We start from the raw sequence: 10,105 nt of genomic DNA, 5'->3' as shown, positions 1-10,105 counted from the left end.
GGTTCTAGTAATGTAGTAAAAAACGTCAGATGCCAAAAACCCAAAATGTCTGTGTTTTAGAAAAAAAACAATTTTTGTTGTTTTTGAAATCTCGAAAATTTTTCATGTGCGTCTTTTGAAAAATCATTAAAAATCGAATAGTGAACCGATTTTAAGCATTAAAGCTGATTTGGATCAAGAAATTGATGTTCTTCAACGAATTCGAGTAAGTGTATCGAGATGTTAATCACAAATTTCATAGATTTCATTCCAAAGTGAAAATTCGGTATGCGGGTTATTTTGCATTTTAATTACATTTTAATGATTCCATGGGCCCATTCCGCCTGCACCGAATGCGAGACTGGTTACTACGCCTGTTGTAAAGGCTTTGATTCGTTTAACTTTTTAGTTAGAAATAAATCGAGATGAAATTTGTTCACTTTTTCTTGAAAAATCGTTTTTTCTCTTTGTTCCTCTTTGTTTTGTAAAATTGCATGCTTTTTCGTCAAAGTTGAGTTAATTTACGTAAGATAGTGTACTTCACTTCTATTTTGTATGAAAATGTCAAAAGCTACATTTTTCAGTGATTTCAGGACGATTCTTTTAATTTGATAAAATAAAAAATGGGGTGCCAAGGCATCTCGTGTACTCGAATTTGAGTTGTTTCATTTTTACACCCAAAATTTATTTTTAGCTCATGTTTTGTCATCCCGATTTATGACATTAAATGAGACATAACATAACAGAAAATGTCATGACTCACAAATACAGGGAAGCATTTATATAATATACATGGTACAGCAATATAAGATTAATACGAGCGAGCGAAACAAAAGACAAATAAGCTTTCCGCATACTTTGCCACATACACGGCCCAGACCAAGATAGATATTGTTCTCTTTCATGCGCTCCTTTTTTACTCTTAGAAAACGCTTCCCAACTTCATTTTGTAATCAGGTGCAATATTATCATGTATTTGCTGAACAACTGCTGAAGCATCATTAGCTATGTGGATAGCGTGGCCGTGTAAAATAGCTTTGCATTCCAACCGACCTTTGTTCGATCCTCATTGACGTAGTACGGACTATTTTTTGGCACTGTAAATGACAATTACGATATTGTCATTGCTGTTGATAAAACACCGGCTGGAGATCACGTGTGACGCTTTCCATCTTCTTCATCAATGGAACTAACGTCCATAACGTACGTCTTCTCAACATAGTATTGTTTACGTCATTTTTATTCTTACTTAATTGAAATTGCTATGCCAAGAAACATAAATGCATTCTGAGTAACAAACTCTAGAATATGTGTGACCACATCTAAAGGTCAGAAGATTTTTTTTTGATGCAAGATTACCCGGCGGTTCCACAGGGACAAAATGGATATTGAATCAACATTCAAAGACGAAGTCCCGTCACATTATGAACATCATTGCTCATTTTGAATTAATCTTTATGAACAAAACAAAAGAGTGCGCTCGATGGATTTTTATGATGATTTGAGATTTTTATGATGATTTGAGGCAACATTATTCTACGATGTCATGAGCAATACCAACAATTCATGGTCGACATGTAGGCGAATGTAGAAAACGAACGACTGCGATTCCTACGATACAACAGAAGCGGTGTGAGGAAGAATACATTCACTTCCGAGATACTATCATGAGCAACGCCGATACAGACTTGCCAGGCAAAAACGTCTATTGACCAACTACCCATCCGTGTTCTGCGATCTGACCGAGTCAGATTTACCCGAACGGATCACAATTCTTACATTCTGTAATCCGTTAGATTTATATAAAATCGAATCATGCCAATATGACAACTTTGACACGCTATTCGACAAACACGACATTGAGCTTTGTGTCCCACTTCCGTAACGCGAAAATGGTGATGAATTTTCGGGTGGAATAAACACACTTTTGAGACATAAACAATGAATAAAAATCAGCTTTACCGTATCAAATATGTGTTCTATGTTATAAGGTAATACATGCCCTACGGGTGGGGAAAAATCTTGAATGAAAATTGTGTCTGATAATAATTTCAGGTTATGGAGAAAGTTTTAAATGCCATGCCAGGTAAATGCCAGGAAATTTATTAAAAAAAAGTTAAGTTAAGAGTTAAGTTAGGACTATGCCTTTAAGTATTCAAATAACATCGAGTAATAACACATGCCAAATATGATGACATGTTTTCATTCAAATTTTTACAATTTAAAATTGCTTTCGGTTCTGCTAATACGATAGCAGCCATTCCATGGCAAACCGATATAGTGGTCCTCAGATTTTCATGAAAAAATTGTAGTTTTGTTTCTTATCGCAAAATATTAGACCCGTATTTTTTTATTTTCCCATTAGGGTGCCCATTTAAATTTTGGGGTGGTTCACTAAAACAACTTTTTCCCTTTTTTCCAAAAATTACTTTTTTCAAAAATTCATCGCTTCTGGAATACTGAACCGATTCCGATAATCAACATATCAAATGGAAGCCAATGTTAGTACTCTTTGGAAAAATATTACTCTTCATTACTTGTTTACACAGAATACATATTCGATACGGAAAAGATTATTTTCATTTATAATTTTATTTTGAATTATTTCATTCCACCTGAAAATCCATCATTGTCATTGTTGTTTCCCAAACTCGTAAAACGAAGCTCAATGTAGACAACGTGATTTTTTTCTCCAAAATATAAAGTTTATTGGGTTCCTTTAGCGTTAGCTCTTCGGGCCGGAATTCCATCATTTCACAATTTCTACTGTTGACGAATCGACGATTCGTTTTACTTTTTAGTTAGAAATAAATCGAGATGAAATTTGTTCACTTTTTCTTGAAAAATCGTTTTTTCTCTTTGTTCCTCTTTGTTTTGTAAAATTGCATGCTTTTTCGTCAAAGTTGAGTTAATTTACGTAAGATAGTGTACTTCACTTCTATTTTGTATGAAAATTTCAAAAGCTACATTTTTCAGTGATTTCAGGACGATTCTTTTAATTTGATAAAATAAAAAATGGGGTGCCAAGGCATCTCGTGTACTCGAATTTGAGTTGTTTCACTTTTACACCCAACATTTATTTTTAGCTCATGTTTTGTCATCCCGATATATGACATTAAATGAGACATAACATAACAGAAAATGTCATGACTCACAAATACAGGGAAGCATTTGTATAATATACATGGTACAGCAATATAAGATTAATACGAGCAAGCGAAACAAAAGACAAATAAGCTTTCCGCATACTTTGCCACATACACGGCCCAGACCAAGATAGATATTGTTCTCTTTCATGCACTCCTTTTTTACTCTTAGAAAACGCTTCCCAACTTCATTTTGTAATCAGGTGAAATATTATCATGTATGTGCTGAACAACTGATGAAGCATCATTAGCCATGTGGATAGCATGGCCGTGTAAAATAGCTTTGCATTCCAACCGGCCTTTGTTCGATCCTCATTGACGTAGTACGGACTTTTTTTTTGGCACAATCCCAAATGAAATAAGAAAAGAAAACAGAAAGAGATGTCTGCTCGCACACATACAAACCATTTTTAAGCTTTTAAAACAGCTCATTATTTGCGCATTTGACTCTCCAGCACATTAAATGGCATCATTTCTGCCAAAGATGACATGTTTTTAATATGAAGAAATTCCGAGCATTGGCCAAGAGCTATGTCCAAAAAAACAAAATGGGGTACCGAATTTGTACCAGTTCCTCTATCGATTTTAAGTAGGTCACTCTGATGATCGTCGATAAAGAATAATGAATCGTATCAGAAAAAATCGTAAGAAAAAAGATGAAAAAATTGGAAATTCTAAATGGAGCAGACTTCAGGTGAAACAACCTTTCAAGATAGGTTCCGTCGCTTCAAAGATAATGACTTCGATATTGACGACCGACCACGTGAAGGAAAATCAAATATCTCTGAAGATGCTGAATTGGAGATATTTCCCGAGGATCCTAGCCACACGAAAGAAGAGCTCACATCAGCATTAGGAGTTACCCGTAAAGTTCTTTCCAGGCGATTGCATGCATTGAGAATAATTCAAAAGCAAGGAACTTGGGTCCCTCATGTTTTGCAGTCGAAGAAAGTTGAATGTGCTTTTTTCGTTTGGGAACAACTACTCCAACGGCAAAACAGAAGGGTTCCCTCCCTCACATTATCACAGTAGACAAAAAGTGGATTCAGAACAGCAACCCAAATAAAGAGAGGCCATGTGGATTGTTAGGTCTTGTTTTCACCTCGTCGGATCGACCAATTATTCACGCTGCCATTTTGGATTTACATTTTTCTTATAATACATGTGATCTATTAATCAAGCGCTTTTATTTGATACCCATATAGATGGGGTTCTGAGAAAATATGTTATCCGCCATTTTATAGCGGTCACCATTTTGGATTTGCATTTTACACAAATAACTGTATTCTACAAGTCAAGCCCTTTCATTTGATCCCCATATTGATGGGGTTTTGGAAAAACATATATTGATGAGGTTTTGAGAAAATATGTAATCCGCCATTTTGTAGCGGCCGCCATCTTGGATTTTCAGGATCGTGGAATATGCAGTTTTATAGTGACTGCAGAGATAAAAGTGAGTATCAAATTTCAGATTACCCGGTCAACAGGAAGGGGGTCAAATTTCTACTAATGTGGGACATCATTACAGACATGTTACAAACATACAAACATACAAATAGGGCCAGCTAAATATATATGGCACAATTTTGTGGTGGCGGCCATTTTGAATTTGCATTTTTCATAAATAGCTGTGTTCTACTATCCAAGCCCTTTCATTTGATACTCATATTTATGAGTTTTTGGAACTAATCAAGCCTTTTCACTTGGTTTTGAAAAAAATATACATGGCGCTATTTTGTGGTGGCGGCCATTTTGGATTTGCATTTTCCATAAATAAATATGTTCTACTAATCAAGCCCTTTCATTTGATACCCATATTGATGAAGTTCTGAGAAAATGTGTGATCCGCCATTTTGCAGCGGCCGCCATCTTGGATCTACATTTTTCATAAATAACTGTGTTCTACTAGTTAAACCCTTTCATTTGATACCCATATTGATGGAGTTTGGAAAAAAAATTTATATGACGCCATTTTGTGGTGGCGGCCATTTTGGATTTGCATTTTTCATTAATAACTGTATTTTACTAGTCAAGACCTTTCATTTGATATCCATATTAATGGGGTTGTGGGAAAACTCATATTGATGAGGTTTTGAGAAAATATGTGATCCACCATTTTGTAGCGGCCGCTATCTTGGATTTTCAAGATCGTGGAATACGCAGTTTTATAGTGACTGCAGAGATAAAGGTGTGTTCCGAATTTCAGATCAATCGGTCAACAGGAAGGGGGTCAAATTTCTATTATTGTGGGACAGCGCTACAGACATGTTACAAACATACAAACGTACAAACAGGGCAAGCTAAATTAAACCGTTTAAACAGGATTCTACAACATGACAACGCTCAGTCTCACATGATGGCTGAGAAATGCTCATCTTCTCGGTTTAATAATCAAAATTATTCGATTTGGAAGATGTGAATGGAGGTGTATCTGGTTATTTTGTCCGTGCGTGTCCGTCAGAGTATTTTTCGCTTTGCAATCTGTCTGGAAGTGAAGGTTCTTCCCCGCTTCATTATGAAAATAAACAAAAAATAGCTAAATTCGTTGATAGCCTCAAAATATGAAGATTTTCATCATAATGGTATTGAATGCAATAGAGCGATTGTACGTCATAGACAGTGCGAAACCTCCATACGAGAGTTTGTTTGGAAAGGTTCCGATGATAAGCCATCTTCGAGTAATTCGGATGTTCTGAAACGGATAGAATCACAATCAGTCGTAACCCTTAGGGGGTAAACCCGTCACTGGGGTGTGAAACCGGCATCCCTTGAATTTTACTAGAAAACTCTCATTAACTATGTTTTTGAACACTGTACTTGTTAGTATTTATATTTTTTATATTTTAGACGTTTTAATTCAAATCCAACCCACCGTGATTCGTTGAATGTTAGAATATAAATCAAAACAAACGCGAGTGCCGATGATGTGCAACCAGATGTAATTTTTCGGTAATGGAATTTAAGCTTTAATTCTTGAACGAGGCTTCAAATCCTTTTTAGTTGTTTCGAGTTGAGTTAAGTTAAAGCAATAAATTAATCGGAATAGTCTCCTTAAAACTGTATGCTGTTGGAGTAAGACCGTCACCCTTTGAGTGGAGTAAGCCCGTCATGATTTCCAGTTAGTTGAAGGTTATTGGGACATATTTTCCATCTTTTTCAGATGCCTCGCAGCTCCCAAGAGTGGGTCCCAGGTGAACCTCACCCTTGCAAAAGAGGCTATCGTTGGTGGAATTTCTGTCACACGTGCTTCCAAGACTTTAGAATCCCCAGGTATACATTGCAGGATCACGTCGACAATGTTTTTTTGTAATATTTCAGTGTTAATAGACATGCCATAAAATACTTACCACTATTGTGAGGAATTCGGTCAAGTAACATTTACACATTCACATAAAAGCTGGAATAAGAGCAATGAGAGAATGCAACGGAAGTAGAGATAGGGTTAGAGATGAACAATGATGAATATATAAATAGGAAAGGAAAGAGAGAGACGAGAAGATCAAGAGAGTGAGAACAACAGAAGTCAGATGAAATGATCGCTGAATTAGTGAATCATTTCCCGACCAGACCGGTAACTGAGTGCAACTCAATAAAATACACGTAGAAAATATTTAACAAAATTCAACGAGTAATTAAGTCGTTACAAGTTAAACACTAGATTGTGAAAATAACAGGAGCTGATAGAATCAGGTATATATATACATATAAAAAAAAGTACCATTCGACTGGATTTGAATGGAAAAAGGCTCATAGTGGAAATTCTCTTCCTCTCTGTTCGACTAGGACCAATTGATTTGGGTTTAATAGCGAGTATAGCCATCGCCATCATAACCCCGAAATCCTCAGCGAGCAGAGTGCGGAGATCGCGTTCAACCACCGATCCAGTATTTCAGTGAAGGACATCACACCACACTCCACATAGAGTATGTAACTTAAGGTAATGAAAACGAAAAAAATATGTGCACTTTTGATTACACTGTACCATCCGAGCCTTGATCAGATTTTCCCCGAAGAACCGACCCTGAAAGCGATTTACCTCAAGTTCAAGCTTTCCAGCATGAAAGAGGCCATGAGAGCCCAACCTCGAAGGTTCCCGAGACTCAGACCAGGAACTGAGGTTACGAGATGTTCGTCTTACCCGCGGAAGTAAATCTAGGACCTAGATTCCATCGAACTAGTAATTGAATTGTGGTTTGCTCTGAGGTGCCGCTTGATAGATTTGCCTAATATCAAAATCCTTTATTTTGTCGGAGCTTGTTCCGACCATATCTCCGGAATCAGTTGAGCGATTCGAACCATATTCGATAGCGACATCTAGAATTAAAATACCTCCCATTTGGCGGTTGCAACATTCAAACTGGCTCAGCTGGTGTCAAGTATATTTATTGACAGATTGAGGGTGCCGGTTTCACGCGCACTGGTTGGTGAACTCTGTTTCTATGTCTGCTATGAAAATTGACTATTACTTGCAAAATTTCTGTTTAAAAGCACTGATATTTCTTATCAGTGGAACATAATCTCATGGAACATAATCTGGAAAATGATACTGTGAGGGAAACAGAACAATATGTGCCCTCAGATCTCACAAAATAATACTTTCCCTTACTGGGTCGGGCTTACCCCCAGTTACCCCACATGGTAAAGCAAGAATTCGAAGCATCAGAAGAAATCTGAGCTGATCTCAACTGGCCCGAAGCTGGAGCGGCGACAGAAGTGACAGGTCTTCAGGGGTGCGTTCAGAAGGAGCATCAAGTTCCCGATCATGATATGGACGCGGAATTTTAAAATTACTGAAATTTTTTTAGAACTTAGTCCGCACCTAATAAAAACCCTAAATTTCAAGAATAATTAGGATGTGATGAAAAGTACATGACGGTAGTCTTAGAGACATACTATTGAAAATCATCAAGAACTATTTAGATCCCAAGCACCCTTGTAAATAGAATGAAAACTACACAGGAAAGATACAGGGTTTTCCAATTCGGGCTTCCGAAAGTATACAGCCCTGCGCTGACAACCGTTTGACATAGCTGTCTACCAAAGCGTCATATCGTTAGTTGAATGTCTGTCATTTTACAATATGGATCGTTTTAGCATCGCACAACGTGTTAATTTTGTTAAATTATACTATAAAAATGATGAAAAACCGGCAAATGTTTTTCGAGCATTACGGACGGATTTTGGTCGTCATGGACGACCTACAGAGCACACAATCGCTAATGTAGTGCGTAAATTCGAACAAACTGGATCCATAGCGGATATTGTGAAACCTGTGCATCATCGTAATGTGCGTTCGGCCGAAAATATTGCTGCTATTGCTGCCAGTGTGGAGGATGACCCGAATGATTCGATTCCACGGCGTGCTCAGCAATTGGGCTTGTCAAACACGTCATTGTGGCGAATTTTGCATTTGGACTTGCACCTACATCCATATAAAGTACAACTGATACAAAAATTAGAGCGTGGTGACCATCGAATGCGTCGGGCATACGTCGATTGGCTGAATGAACAGCAGCAAAACGCTGAATTTTCGCATCAAGTTTTCTGCAGCGATGAGGCACATTTCGAGCTCGGTGGCTATGTGAACACTCAAAATTTCCGTATATGGGGCTCAGAAAATCCACACGTGATTGTCGAGAGGCCATTGCATCCGCCAAAAGTCACTGTTTGGTGCCGTATTTCTTTGAAAATGAAGACGGCGAGACGGTAACTGTGAATGGTGAGCGCTATGGCCGCATGTTAAACGATTTTTTGACGTGGGACTACGTCTAACCGGAATATATGGAGGGTAAAATGAAAACCTAAACACAGAACATGCAGGAAAAAATGAAAGATTTCGAATGCTTATAGCTCGAACATTTCGTACTGGATAGGAGAGATGTTTGCATCACTTGATAGGGAATATTTCTACGCATCTATCGCAACTAACAAAATGTTGTTTTTCATTAGATAAACAATTGAATAACTGTAAAATATTAGGCGTTATCTAAACGCCCTAACTGCATCGTTTTGATTGGCGGGAAATCGGCATTGCAAATACATGAAAGTAGGGGGACTTTTGTTCTCATCGAAAAATGTTCCCTAACACAGACTTTAAAACCAAGCAGCGAAATAGGCATTGCAAGCACACGAAAGAGCCTAGAGGCGAGTGAACTGAAAAGTTTAAACCCTCTTAAAGCCAAAAAGAAGAAAAAGAACACACGAAAGTAGGGGGAGCTTTTGTTCCCACCGAAATGTGTTCCCTAATAGAGATTTCTAAACCAAGGTGCCTGGAGAAATCGGTATTTCAAATTCATGCAAGTCGGGGGTATTTTTGTTCCGACTGGAATGTGTTTCCCTAACACAGACTTCAAATCCATGAAGCGTGGGGAAATCGGCATTGCGAATTCATACAAATCGGGGGTATTTTTGTTCCGATTGAAATGTGTTTCCCTAACACAGACTTCAAAACCGTGGTTTCTGGGGAAATCGGCTCTGCAAATAAATGCAAACTGCGAGTACTTTTGTCCTCGCTTGCCTTTGTGCAGAGTGGAATATGTCTGTCCTAACATGATCTTCTAAACTTAGGAACCTGGGAAAATCGTGCAGCCACTAGAAGCGAATGAACTTCCCTGTTTCAAGCAAATTCGAGATTCGAGAAGTATGTACACTTTTGGGATGTAAACTTCAGAGGGAAATGTAAAATAAAATAATCGTTTGATAATTTTTTTTTGTCTTTATTGGAAAGATTTTCAACCTTAGGCTGGTTCATCAAACGTTTGATAATTCTTCCGTACATATATTTTGTTCTAGTCATCATACCAAACGTAAAAGGTCCGTCATTAAATTTACTTGTAACGAAGAACAATCAATCACAATAAATGAATTGACTTTACACGGCATTTGTTCATTTTTTTCACTCACAGAGCAAATATATTGAACTCAATTGAATTTGGAAACTGTTTCATTCAATCAAGAATTTAATCAATACAAACTAATGA

General features: G+C 37.4%; 1 long non-coding RNA gene across 2 annotated transcripts in view; it reads left to right on the top strand.

Moving 5' to 3' along the window:
- Positions 1-6,025: 6,025 nt before the first annotated feature.
- LOC129778318 (uncharacterized) overlaps positions 6,026-10,105 on the top strand; it is a 32,544-nt gene continuing 28,464 nt past the window's right edge. The window contains exons 1-3 of one of the 2 annotated variants that reach the window (XR_008743418.1): positions 6,026-6,222; positions 6,286-6,815; positions 6,909-7,062. This is a non-coding gene — a long non-coding RNA (uncharacterized LOC129778318). Of the gene's footprint in view, positions 6,223-6,285; positions 7,063-10,105 lie in introns of both variants that reach the window. The other variant, XR_008743417.1, reaches the window with a different exon arrangement.

The sequence above is a fragment of the Toxorhynchites rutilus genome, chromosome 3 (assembly GCF_029784135.1).
Source record: "Toxorhynchites rutilus septentrionalis strain SRP chromosome 3, ASM2978413v1, whole genome shotgun sequence".
NCBI lineage: Eukaryota > Metazoa > Arthropoda > Insecta > Diptera > Culicidae > Toxorhynchites > Toxorhynchites rutilus.
This window is presented reverse-complemented; position numbering and strand designations above follow the sequence as displayed.